The following is a 14,599-nucleotide window of genomic DNA, read 5'->3' on the forward strand; positions in this document are numbered from 1 at the left end:
AAAGAACCTTCTCTTCCTCCTTTTCCCCTACGCCTTTCTGCAGCTTCACGAGCCTTGGAGGAAGTTTGTCTCCGTGGCTGTGACAAAGTTGCCAATTTTCTGCTGTCTTTGGCCTCTGATCCCAGGATCAAGGTGACCACTTTCCTTTCCCATTCTCCTGCATTCTCTTCTCAGGGCCTTCTGTGGGGAAGCACAGGCCCAGGAATTGGCTAGACCAAAGTTGGCTTCAAGTTCTAGCCAATTCCTGGCTAGACCAAAGTTGGCTTCAAGTTCTGTTACCTCTGCATGCCAGTAGCCTACCCCTGGGGGCCCAGGAAAATAAAGATAATAGTGTAATAGCGAGCTCCTCAGAGGTGTGCCGTGGACACTTGCTTCTCATGGTGCAGGTGGGGACAGTGGGGGTCTGGAGCCCAGTGACTTGGTGCAGCTCCTCATTCAGTCACCTGCTCCTTGAACCAGGCAAAGGGTGTTGCTTTCTTGGTCCTTAGTGTCCCGCCTTTAATGGGGGGAATGGTTGCAAATTTCAGGGTGGACCCTCACGGAAAGCATTAGGCGCATGGATCCCCTAGCATAAGGCAGGCAGGTGTCACATAATCAGAACTCAATAAATGAGAATTGTCTGCTATTACAGCATTTTACTTGCATGAGCCTCAGTGTCCCTCTAGATGAAATGGGATGCTAATACCTTCACAGGGTTCTTACAAGTATTCAGCCAAAATTCTCCACCTTGGCACTTGGTGCCACAGAAGGTATCCAGGGCTCCCATTGGGGGCTGCCCGGTGAAGTCACTCGATTAGGAATGTGACAACAGTGGACAGATTTCCAGCCACCTTGACAATTTGGAGACAGCTACACAACTAGCTAATACCCTCGCTGACACCTGGCGGGGTAGCAAGGTGTAATTGTGTGCCTTCCTTTTTACCAGCTGGGCATCTGGGAGAAGATGACTCCCGTCAGGTGTGGCAGCCAGAGGGAGGGAAAGAAAAGCAGAGTCAGATGTTCCTTGGTGCACCCCATGATCACGAGTTCAGCATTTCTCTGAACTGCAGTTGGTCTGTCGTGAAAGCGCCCTGGTGGGCGCTGCCAGATGACTCGCGATGATGCCAAGCCTGGCCAGCTTTAGGGCCTCTCTCACACGAGGAGCAATTTGCAAGGGGGGAATGGTGCAGGGAAGGGGCCTCAGACCTCTTGTGGGGTGCTTCCAACCTCACGTAAATTGGTGCCCTCGGAGTCTGAGGACACCAGGAATGTGAGGACCCAGAAATGGAACTCCAAAAGGAGGAGAGAGGTGCCTGAGGCTCAGTGGGGAGGGACTTGACCTCTACAGGGATCACGGTCTACTGGGGCCGGCTTTTAAAATGTATACATGATTCCGGGGTACTGCGGGGTGCCCCAAAAGATGCCCATAAAGTTGCCCTACTCAGGGAAAATGGGAGCTAAATGTACATTCATTCATTTATTTATTTACTGAGATAGAGTCTCACTGTATCTCCCTGGGTAGAGTGCTGTGGCGTCACAGCTTATAGCAACCTCAAACTCTTGGGCTTGAGCAATCTGCTTGCCTTAGCCTCCCGAGTAGCTGGGACTACAGGTGCCCGCCACCACGCCCAGCTAGTTTTTCTACTTTTAATAGAGTCAGGGCCTCACTCTTGCTCAGTTGGTCTGGAGTTTCTGAGCTCAAGGGATCCACCTGCCTCAGCCTCCCAGAGTGCTGGGATGATTACAGGCGTGAGCTGCCGCGCTTGGCCTCCATGTACCTTTATTTACAAAATATCCATTACAAAATTTTACAAAGAGGTGCCCAACACATAGAGAATACTTTGTAAAGTTTTGTAATGAACATTTTGTGAATAAAGGCACATTTAGCTATGATTTCCCGCCTTCCCTGTGCACGGTGACATTATGGATGGCTTTGGGGACGCCCTGCAGGAAGAGTATGGCGTGCGGCATCTTTGACACAAACTCAGTTTGGATCTCAATTCTGGCTCTTCCCAGGTGTGTGGGCCTGAGTTACTCCACCTCCTTTAGCCTCTGTTCCCTGTCCACAAGAGCACCTGCCTGGTGAGCTGAGGCACTGGGAGGATCAGAAGTAATACGCGCAGTAGGTCCTCAGCAAGCAGTAAGGGCTCCGTGACCATCAGTGTTTGCAGTAGAGCTTTACAGCTGGGGTTAGACTAATCCTCCGTGTGACGCTGTTATGCCTCACAGTCTCCCAGGACAGAGACAGGAAGAACTCAGGATGGTTTGGAAAGATCTAGAGATGGCCAAAGGGCCGGTGAGTGGCTGCCGTGCTGAGATTATATTATGGGCTGGGTGATTCAGCAAAGGGTGGGCACTGGGGCCAGGTGACAGGTGAGTCTCTATAGGGCAGGCTCACAGGTGGACATGCAGGCTTCACCTGACTCTCCTGGGGCCGAAAGGGATAGGTATAGATTGAGTCATCCAGGAAGAGAATTTCTGACCAAGACAAATTTCAAACGTGCAGTTGGAAAGGAGAGCCTGGTCGTGGAATGGGTTCTCTGGGAGGCCGACGGCACCTCTCAGGTCAGGAATGACAGGACACTGCCTTTTACTTTCTGAAATTTGGAATTTGCTGAGCCTGATGGGGGCAAGTGTGTGTGGGAGGATGGTCCAGGGCAGAGGGTTTCCATCCAACCGCCTCATGCCCCAGCATGGTGCAGACACCAGGAGCTGCCGCCTCTTGGCTGTGACAGCTTCTGTTCTGCACCTGACATCACTGGCAGATCAATCAGTTTCCCGTGCTTTTCTCCCGCTTGGCCTTCCCACCTGTCTCATGGCAGAGAGTTCTGGGCCCAAGCTTCAGAGGCTCCTAGCGTGCTAGTGGACATCAGCGTTTCAGACGCAAAAGCCAAATTACACAAGCTACACTTGGATGGAAGCAAAGCGACTTTCCTTCCTACACAGGCCACTCTTGCTCTTCAACTTGTTCATTTCTAGGTAGCCTGGGGACCCCCAAGAGCTGCCTGCCTGCTGGGAATAATGGAGGAAAACTAGTTTTCATGTTTTGAGGCAAAAATTTAACTGGAGGAATAAGAGAGGCCCTCTGAGCTGCCATGGAAATGCTTTTGAAAACACTGTGGAAAGAGCACTGCAGCCAGGTGGGCGTGGATTTTAAAAAGATTTTACCACTTACTAGGTAGAGGACATCAGGCCCATCAAAACCACTTCCAGACCTCTGTATTCTCATCGATGAAATGGGCTAATATTTCACAGGAATGGAAACGTGTCTCTTCCCAATATTTTTTATAAGTTTTCAAGTAGAAAATCTGAAAGATTATTGCAGCAGCCACGTGTCCACCCAACATTCTACCATTTTACTGCACTATTTTCTTTTTTAAAGCATTTGATTACTCTGTCTGGACACTGCTGTTTCTGCCCATCATTGCACACAGGGCTTTAGAGATTTGGAGGAGGTTGTGTGTAGAGGGCCTGGGGTGATGTGTAGAATTTTAGAGCATTAACAAGCCATTGTGGTGGTTGTTCAAATGTTAGTGTCCCAAGGACATGGATGTGAACTTGGTTCTCGTCTATTATACCTGAGGCACCGGAGGAGGAGTGGAATTCACGGCCAGCGTAGCACCCAGAGATGCTGGGAGGGTGGGAGAGAAAGGTGGCTGCCCCCAGGATTTCTAGTGCAGAAGGCCGAAATGTCCCCTTTGCTTTTAAGTCCCTCCAAAGAAGGAAAGGCAAGATACACTTCCTATATGCTTCCTTCTTTAAGCTTTTAGTAAACAGAACTGCAGCCACCTCTGAACTAGTGTAGGTTGTATCTCAGAGATTGGCCAGAAGTCACTTATCCTCCCAACCATGTGAACAAGATATCATGCCCGTTTCACAAATGAGGAGACTGAGTTCAGTGGCTCCTCACAGAGCTCGCAGATGGCAAGGGCAGGATTCCAAAGTGAGGATATCTGGCTTTAGCTCCTGGGCTTTTTCTACCATCCCCTTTAGCCACTGCAGAAATGTCTGATCATTTCACCTCCTCCTTGTCCTCCTCATTTCCCTCCAGGACTGAAGAGATGCAATTGATTCTCGTTCACAAGGTTAGAAAGGGCCTTTCCCCTTGCCCAGGTGAAGAGAGAGGCTTTTTTTTTTCTTTTAATTTTTTTTAATAGGAAACTACAGGGAATGAGGGCTGTTTCTTGTCTTGCTTTGTGAGATAGCTAGATTTGGATTTGTGCACGGTGCCCGAGCTGCCGTGGTTTCCTGAAGGCCTAGCTCGGCAGCAGTCTTCAAGGACTCCAGAGAGTCCCCCGTGCCATCAAATTAAGTTTGGAAACTTCAATAAAAAAGTCCCGAAGGAAACTGTCAATTAATGCATTTACAGTGAAGCATCATACTTGGGAAAAGCATCTTCAAACGCAAACACTGTTTTCCAGCCATTAAAAAGTTTACGTGTGGCTTGGTTTCCATAGATACCTGAGGTAATAGCCTCCTTCCTCTCATTGAAGAGTGAATGTTGTTCAGTTACATTTTTTTATTTTCCTTTTTTTTTTTTTTTTTACTTTGTCTTTTGAACTTTTTCTCTCCATTCCCATTTATGAAAACAAAAGATAACTAAATTGAAACCTGGCAGAGTAATTTGTCTGAGGGAGACAGCTTGATTTAAAAGTTCCGGTGATTTTCTTTTTGCTCACCACTTTATTATTTCATGGTACGTGCGGGAAAGAGAGGGGATGATTTCAATTGATAAAATTATTTCCCCAATCCATCAAACACATAAAGGAACTGAAAAGGGACATGCTAACAGTCTGTTAAAGAGCAGCCAAGTTGTAATAGTGTGTAGAGCAGGGATGGGCACATGGTGCCTTGTAGGCCCAATCTAGCCTGCTGCCTGTTTTTGTCAATAAAGTTTTATCGGAACACAGCCACATCCATTCCTCTATGTGGTACCTGTGGCTGGTTTTGCAGCAATGGTGAAGTTGAGTGGTTGCAGTAGATATTACTCCGTCTACAAATCCTAAATTATTTAGTCTCTGGCCCTTTGCAGAAGATTACTGACCCCTGACATGTAGGAAAGAACCCAGGTTTGGGTGGCATTGAATAGTTTTGACACGTTAGGCGATTACCTGGTCTCGTAATTCTGTCTGTGCATCTTTGACATGGGAATGGCAGGACCCTTTTTGTATAGTGTTTTGGGATGTGAGACACATAGAAAAGGAACAACAAATAGGAATTATTTTTACTTGAGATTCTTTTGCTAAAAAAAAATCCAAAGAAGGGTCGGTGTCTGTGGCTCAAAGGAGCAGGGCACTAGCCCCATATGCCAGAGGTGGCAGGTTCAAACCCAGCACCAGCCAAAAACTGAAAAAAAAAAAAAAAAAAAAATCCAAAAAAAAAAAATCCTGTGGCTCAGTGAGTAGGGTGCCGGCCCCATATACCAAGGGTGGCAGGGTTCCAGTGAGGCCTCGGCCAAACTGCAAAAAAATAGCCAGGCGTTATGGCGGGCGCCTGTAATCCCAGCTACTCAGGAGGCTGAGGCAAGAGAATTGCCTAAACCCAAGAGCTGGAGGTTGCTGTGAGCTGTGATGTCACAGCACTCTACTGGGGGTGACATAGTGAGACTCTGTCTCAAACAAAAGAAAAAAGAAAGAAAAAAAATCCAAGAAATCTGCCATATGATTCTTGACTTTTGTTTCTTTTAATTTTTTTTTTCTTACGAGACAGAGTGTCACTTTCTTGTCCTCGGTAGGATGCCGTAGCATCACAGCTCACAGCAACCTCGAACTCTGGGCTCAAGTGACTTCTCTTGATTCAGCCTCCCGAGTGGCTGAGAGTACAGTTGCTGGCCACAATGCCCAGCTATTTTCTTAGAGACAGGGTCTCACTCTTGCTCAGGCTGGTCTGGAACTCATCAGCTCAGGCCTCCCAGAGTGCCAGGATTACAGGTGTGAGCCATCACACCCAGCCTCTTTTATTTTTTTTTTTAAATAGCAAACTCATGCCAAATAGTTCATTGTTCCTGAACCCAGTGTCTGCCTAGCATCTCCTTCTAAGAAGGCCAGAGAAACAGGGTGAAGTGCTCCATTCAGGGGGCAGAAGGCAAACAAAAGAAGGCACACCAGTCTAGGAAGAAATCTTTAATTTCCATTCAGCTTTAAAGAGTTTGAGAGAGTCTCCCCTCCACCCCCGCCCCCATTAGCAAACCAGTTCAAGTACATGCCTTGAGATTATAAAAGTACCTGAAATTGCCTAGAATATTAGCATGCATAGCTTGTTAGTATTTACATATATTTACATAGGGAAACAAGAGGAAGATCTACAGTTATTTACAGTCTACATAGAGGAAGAGAAAGGCGGTTTAATTGTATTTCCTAAAATACAGGAGATGAGTCGCCCACACATGCATATTTAGGTAATATTTGCATGATAGAATGCAATCTTTAAAAAAAGACATACCTTTGTAACTTTCTATGCTAAGGTGTTGCATAATCAAGGTGTGTGTGTGTGTGTGTGTGTATGTATGTGTGTGTGTGTGTGTGTTTGTTTTGTCTCTAGTCTATTTGCATCAAGTGCTTTAAAACTGCTAAGGCCGAGGCAGAATTATTTACCCTGGCAATTAAAGCAACCGCACACACGCTCCTTTCCTACTAACTAGCAACACGCTGCTGGTGAGTGAAATATCTACTGCTTCTCCTTACCCATCGACCACTGTGAGATCTCTCGGTGTAAAGGCAGGGCCTAGGCCATCACCATGAATTATGGAAGTCATATAAATGAGATGCCCTCTTCAGTATGTTCTAAATGAAATATTAACAAGGCCAGCGTCTCTGAGCCTGTTCTGTTCCTGTGAGCGCTCCATGAGAATACGCATCCCTCACGGAGGCATCCCTGACTTGAAAGAACGGGGCTGGACATCAGGAGCCTGCCCATGAGATCTGAATTATTGCAAAGTACATCCTCTTAATTCCTTTCTGGAAGACAGAGTTAAGAATTAATTTCTTACTATCACATGGCCCCATCAGAGACCCTGTGTTTTTTAGCCCCCAATGCCTTTTCTGTGAATATATTAGGGGACATAGGTGTAAGTGAACTGTCAACCTTAAACTCTAAACAAACGGCTTGAGGTTTGCCCTGAAACCCTGCCTGCTCACGAAACACCTCTTGGTTTTCTAAAAGACCTGATGTAGCAGGCAGACTGGTTGGAGTCACTTGTGCAGAGGAAGTGAAAGGGGGGAGCTGTTTGTTTCACCTGGATTCTGAAGATCGTCTTTGCATTGTTATATTAGAATTGAACCTGCTAATTCTGCCTGGCAGTAATTTCGAAGGTTTATTTCAGTATACGTGGAGAATACAGACGCATATATTTATGTACAGTGTGCATACATACAAAGCTAGCTACAACTATAACAGCGGTTAAAGAAGTAGAGTAAAAATGTAAAATGTTGCAAATTAACACAAGCTAAATATCTCTTACAAACACTCAGCAGTCCTCTAGCACCGGCACTGAGGTGGCCCCACTGGAAAACGTCAGTGACAGGCATGTGTCCCACGAGGAAGGATGATGTAGGGTTACCTGCTTATTTTGCTGGCCCGTTTCTATGGCTCTCCTGCTTGGTCATTTCAAATGAATGTAGGTTAGAATGAATACCCCAGTGCCATTTTTCATCCCAGCAAAAGAACTTGCCATTCAAAAGGAAATGGTACTTTGAGTAACGTGAGTGTTCCTGGCAGCCTCTTGCATGGACGTAAAGTGTAGTCAGCAATGCCTTCTCTTATTTCCGGTGAGAAAATAGCCTGGGTCTTGTCCATGCTAGAATACCTTTGGTGGACACAAATGAAAGATACTTAGGCCATTCCTTTCTCGTTTGCTCATTAGCAGGACCCCTGTCCCCAGTCCTCTACCCAAGTGTACCTGGGCTCTCCCAGTAACAGCGGGCCTCAGAAAGATGAAGTAATTCCAAATATTATGTCTCCACTCTTCTAAGACCAGACATAAATCTGTCATAGAACCCATGGAACATTTATGGCGAGAATTCTGGAACACAAAGGAGGCGCAAAGAGGGCTTTGTTATTTTAAGGAAAAGTTCAGCACAGTTTGTGGACTTGGAAACACAGGCCCTGACAGCCTCCCAAGGTCACACTGCCCTTCAGTTCTGCTGATAGCCCCAGGTTAAAATCCTCCCCTGCCAGAACAAACATGGCTTTGGACTCCTTTGGGCAGTTGGGGTTGGCTGTCTATTCCTCTCCAAAACTTAAGGCTAGGAAAAACAAGTATATTCTTCTGCCCTGAAAGAATTCTTTCCAGCTCTCCTTCCTGAACCTGCCGGCCTCAGAGCTTGTTTCTACAAATATTTCTCAGGGGAAAGGCAGTCCTCTTCTGTGGACTTCCCAGCTAATTCCACTCGGGTCTTCAAGCCAATCTCTTAAAATTCCTGAGTGATGTCACTAGAAATTCATGCCTTTTGTCAGGGAGAATGACCTGGCTTTTGTATGACACTCTCTTTTAGCCCGTCTTGGGTTTGGGGGCATAATACTGGGGATGCCTGAACTGCAAATAAGTCAATCCCAGGTCAGCTCACAGATGTGCTCTGTCCAGAGGCCTGTGCACACGACGGCTGTCGTTTGAAAGCTGTGTGGCATTCTCTCCCCGGCAAGTGTTTCACTCAAGATGTCCTTTGCACTTTTAGGTTGTGGCCTGGGCTCTTACCAATTGCAGTTACAGGGATGAACTGGCATATCTCCTTTCTTCACACTCCCTCCTTATAGGCTGTGTCCCCACTGTTACCTGGCAGATGACACTTCACCTGTTGTGGGAGAGCCAACTGAAAGGGAGCCTGAGGCTTTCCACACTTGTGAACCTGTTTTTAGCAAAGACACTATTTTCCTTGTGCCGATAGATAATATCTGAACACACTGTCCAAGGCTTGTGTGTTAGTGAGCGTCTCTCTCCTGTAGGGCTGAGAGTCAGGTCCAAAACACTCTCTCAAGCTTTTATAGCCTAAAAATAAATATTCACCTTCCTGATCATCTTTACTTTTGTGTTGCCTTCCTATACTAATTGTTAAGAACAGCCTAAGAGTTAGCAAAACTCCCAAGGGCTTACAAAGAGAGTTATATTTCAATATCTACAGAAAGCATTTGCATATATTCAAGCCCATATTGTTCAAGGCCTTTGTAGGAATCGATGGCTAGGAATTTGAAAGAAATTGATGTGTTAGGAATTAATTGGAGGAGAATGAGGAAGGGGGATGGGTCTGACCTTCCCCTGCAGACCTGGTGATGGAGTATGTCAGAACTTGCTCCTGCAAACGGCCACGCTCGTTTACGTGCATGGAGATTTATAAGATGGAGCTTGTGTAGGTTTCACCGAGTTGGATGGTCATGCTTTCAGAAAAAGTCTATCATCAAAGAGTATTGTTCTTAGTTGGGCGAATCTGGCACCTTAAGGTGGCATTTTGAATCCAGCAACCTTTCTATTAAGGGTCATTTGCCTTTGGAGCATCCAAGGGGGTGCTGAGTCTTCATTTTCATTAATCCAAATGGATAGAATTTCAATTTAGCTCAATGGCTAAATCAACAGTGGACAAATCTCCTTTTAACATCTCTCAGGTCCACACACAACAGCCCACACATTTAATTCTAGGTCACACCAGGGCATCACATGGCCTGGCTGAGAAGCAGCGAAGATGCCCAAGAAAGCTGGAGCCCGAGGGAAGGCCAAAAAGAGGGAAGGCGACAACTTGGAAATTTGTGTGTTGCAGATTCAGGAAGATGGTTTTGTAAACCGACTGGTAGGGATTCTGCAGTCGATGAATCGATGTGGTTATCTGTGTGGCTTTGGACAAGTCACTTTTGGTCTCTGATGCTAAGTGGGCTCCTCTGTCACTGGGAATACTAATCGTCCCTGGCTCACAGAGCTGCGTGAGTGTTAGAATATAACCCCTAGAAAGCTCTCTGCACAGCGCCTGGTCAATTGTAACCTCACTGAGCTTGCTCAGATAGTTTCCCTTATTAGGAAAGCAGGACAGACGGGAGAACCAGGTCCTTTAGAGTGAGTGGCAATGTCTGTTCTCTTCTACCACCTCCCCTAATTTCCGTGCAAGTTGGCATGTTCATTGATTAGCAGTGCTGCCCGATTGCATTGTTTAATTTAATTATACAAGTATCGTGGTGGAGGAAGAGGGTGACTTATTGGTGTGGTCACGCTGATTGTGGAGGCCTGCATTATGTTATGAACAGATGGGACACATGGCAGATGTGTTCCCTTGAAAAATTGCTTGTAGGGAGTACATAACCTCATAGCTTTTGTCTGTCTTTCAAATCAGAGAGTGGTAACCATAATTGTATTTGAGGAATGGCTGTGTCTTAAGCACGCAGTTATCTGGAGATGAACTCCAAAATGCCACATGTCACCTTTATGGTAGTGCACCTGGCAACTCTCCTGGGTGACTGTCCTTGGGGCACAGAGAAGCCATTGAGATAGCCGTCCTGCCCCATGGGGCCCCGGTGTTCACCTCGGAGTTACTCCACTCTCAGTGGTGTTGTAACAGGGGGAAATGGTCAGATGTGTGGTTTTGCATTTGTAAGTGTTTCCTTGACCTATCAGACGGATGTGTCACAGTGAAAGTTTGGAGGGTTTGAAGAGGTACCTATCTTTTGTTTCTGCCAACCCTGTACCCTTCAGATCATCTCTTGGTCCTAGGAATTCAGTCTTGTAATCACTGCCCATCTCCAAAAGGGCTGTGCTCCTCCCAACCCTTGGGTTCCAAGGCTAAAGGAACTTCCACAGCCTCTTCCTCCATAGATCTACTTTTCGCGTAAATTGATTAATTCAGCATTTGTTGAGTAATGTGCTAGTGTCAGTATGTCTCTAGTAAAGCAATCTTAGAGCCTCTACCGCTCTCTCCACCACGGAATAGATGAGAGTTATGCCATGATGATGTGTCTAGTTTTTATACATCTCATAGTTAAATCTACTTTGAGAAGAATCTATTCTTTTAAAGAAGCATGCATTTTAAAATAGAGAAGCCTGAAAACTAAACATTGTGTAACACGTGTCCCTCGCAGAGCCTAAGTATCATACTAGCATACCCTATCAAGAGATGCATTACAGATATCAGTATGTGGGTGTTTTTTTTCTTTACCATAGATTGTTTATCAGAAATCCCTGTCCCTTTTTCTTTAAAGGTGTCAATATTCATTTTTATTCCATGCTGACAGCTACAAATTAATGCCTAGCAGTTATCAAATAAATGTTGATGAAAAGCGGCTAGTTAACATTTTTATCTCAACCAAGAGTTTTGGAAGGGATGGGTAATTTAGAGGTGAGGACCTCCACTAGACATAAACGGCTTTCTAAACTCTACCTTTCTGTAATTGAACATCGTGCTGCAAATCTGACAAATGATTTCAGAAAGAGAATGATGAACCCTTGTTAGCAGGATACTCCAAACTGAATCCTTAACAAGAATCCTGGGTAATTTTACATACACAAGGAAAATTGATGGCACGGTTTGCCTCCGGCAGCTCACAAATGTTTGGCTAGATGGGAAATGGCACTCAGGCATGATTAAAGATTCTATTGGGCTTCCCAGATATTCTCAGGCCTGTGTCATCAATACCCTGACTCACTGTCATTGCTGTGGGATCGAGACATCTCCCTCCAGTTCCCATGACCAGCAGCTGCGTGCAACCTACAGGCTTCTGATAAGTTGTTCTAAAAAATCATTTAGGGGAACCCAAAGCCCCGGTTTATATGTCAAGGTATTAATATTTCATCACAATGGACTGGTAAGCAACAGTGATGACTGAGTGAGGACCTGCTTCAGGTAGTTTCCACGTGACAGCGTTAACGTTATCTTCTTTACATGGCTCTTTCATCTTTACCTGATGAACCCAAAAGTGGCATGAAAGTCATCGGATTTTGATTACAGTGCTCTTAAATTTTTTTTTATCAGTTTAAAAATACTTTCTCTTGCACACGTATCAGCAATACTGGCTTGTTGACTAATGGAACTTCACTAGTGTGAAGTTTGATGCCATGCAGACCCAAAAGCTGATGGGTCACAAGTGAGAACTAGCTATTAAATTGTCATCAGATCCAATCATATAAAGGTATCACTCTGATACCATTGGTACAGCTGGAAAGAGAATTCCCCAAGAAGTCCAAGGGGTAGCAGGCATAGGACCAGTAAGATATTCTCACTGTTTAATTGACCAGCCAGAGAGGAAAGTAAAGTTAGTACACATGGGTACCAAGCGTGAATCTGAGAGAAAAAAAAAGTTTATCCAACATGCTCCATGGATCTTTGCTTGGACAAGGAGGGCTTTGCCTTTAGGTCCCCACCCACTGCCTTTTCACTGTGTGTTCTTCTACAAAACCAGAACCACATGTTTAGATCCTATATCAGCCTGAGCCCAGTGGCAAAGGAATCAAAGCCAGCTCTTGATTTTTAAAGAATATATGGCTTTTCTAAAACATATGGTTTTCAGCATAGTAGTCAAATGTAGGTTGACATGAAATGAGGCCAATTGCAATCACTTTTAGATTCCATGGAGGGAAAAATGCACATCCCCAACTCTTTGACCATCTCAACTCTGAATCAAGGTAACTGCAGAATTTCTTTGCAAAAAATTGCCATTTCAACAATGCAAGAATGCAACAGGACATTGCTTTAGAAGGCCATGTTGGCAAAGTAATATATTGGGCCGGGCAGTGTCTGCTGCTTTCCTAAGAGGCCAGTCTGCCATGATGCAAGAGCACCAATACTGTAACCACGTTCATGCTGAGGGAGGGAGGCTGAACTTGGGGTGAGCTGGCGGGATTCTCTCATCACTTTGGGAGTTCATGGCAAGTCACCCAACTACTCTGGCGGTTTTGGCAGCTGAGAGTAATATGGAGAAGTTTATGACAGATAACTAGAAATTTATGCAAAACACCATCTCCCCCTGAACTCTGCTAAGAATCAAGGCCAAGGCGATATCTGGCTTGAGTTAGATTAGCATCTCAATTCTCCTGTTTGTGTTAAGAGGTAATTTTGCTTCCCTTTCCCCCACATAGGAGGCAGAGGAGTCAGATAAACCACTTGAGATTGTTTAGATAAATGTGCCAGGTGCTAAGCTCAGGGTTATAAGGAATAATAATTCAGTGAAAGGAAATTTGGATGACATGAACTCATTTCCATTAGACTTGAGCCACAAAAATCAATTGGAGAAGAGAGTGCTGAATCCCAGGTAATAACTGGCTGTTTGGAGTAGGTATGGTAGCAAAGTTGTTCAAATTCTGGAGTCTTAGAACTTGTCCAAGATCATGAAGCAGCCTGTTTTTCTCATTCCCAGCCCATACCCCTCCCATGGTCACCTCACTTGACTAGGTTTGTCCATTCAGTTTTGAGACCAGCTCCAACGTGACCACAGACCCCGACACTGAACAAAAGCCCGAGTCTGCTTTATAGCACTTTTCTCAAATTATAACACCTTGGGACTCTGGTTCTCAGAAGGGCCTTGACTCTCGAAGATTTGAGAATGCGAGTGTGGTGAGGGAAAGCCCCACCCCATGGAGGGGGTGGAGGCGCCTCTCCACTGTGATCCGCTTAGTCCTGTAGGGGCAGCAAAACAGTGAGCTCAGGTGCAGACAGAAACCCATTTCCCCCTTGCCATCAAAGGTCCTTAACGCTTTCCTAATAGGAACCTCATCTTCTGTTACCTCTCTGGGTCCTCCTTCCCGTCAGTTGGTAATTAGTTGATGCAGCGAGGGCTCTGATGCACATAAATAATCATAAGATGCCAGATAAACTGTATTGGTTTTAAATTAGAGCCGCGCCTACTGTGTCTCCCTATGAACAGCAGCCTATTATTTTTAATTATGGCTTGCAAAGCACAGTGATTTCTTGCCCTCTTTACGGCGTCGGTGACAGTGTTCTGTCAGTCGGGATGATGTGAGGCCCATCCTTGCACACAGCCCTACAGCCCCAGTGGGACTCAAAATGAACCCAAAGTGATCAGTGGGACTCTTTGCAACTTGCATTTTGAAGTGGGCTAGGACGACATGTACGCCCTTAAGCCATGGTCCCATTGCAAATTGGGGCAATGACATTTAGAAGAAAGTTTTCCTGGGATCTGGATGAATTAATAAATGTATCCTGGGTCTGAGATGTGTGTGCTTTAAATGTTTTGACACAGCATTGCAAACCCTTCGCTTCTCAGTACCAGGGGCAAACAATGAAAGAAAGGTCTGGACCCGGCCCCGCTTCAAGTTTCTAGCTGATGGCCCATAATTGAGAGTGGTTGTTTTAATTCAGACAGAAGGTTCTACAAACATCTTGGTGTCGAATTCCATCCCACAGGAAGAAGTCCAGGGCGAGTGGAACTTGCTCCCATCTTTCTTTTTCTCTTTTCGTGGAAGAGGCAGCTACCGTGGGTTATTGATAGGTATATTTATTTTCAAAGCCCTTTCCGATAGGAGGTGTCAGAAGTCACACCAGCTTTACAAGCGCGGTCACATCATCATACCATAGTCGCCTTGCCCACGCCAAGATGCAGTGGGGGAGGCTTGCCGATTCCCAGGCAGTCAAGTAAGTCACTGTGCGGGTTCTTCACCCCTTTGCTTAAATTTCTGTCTTTTTTTCTTTGATTT

The sequence above is a fragment of the Nycticebus coucang genome, chromosome 2, assembly GCF_027406575.1.
Source record: "Nycticebus coucang isolate mNycCou1 chromosome 2, mNycCou1.pri, whole genome shotgun sequence".
NCBI classification, from domain to species: domain Eukaryota; kingdom Metazoa; phylum Chordata; class Mammalia; order Primates; family Lorisidae; genus Nycticebus; species Nycticebus coucang.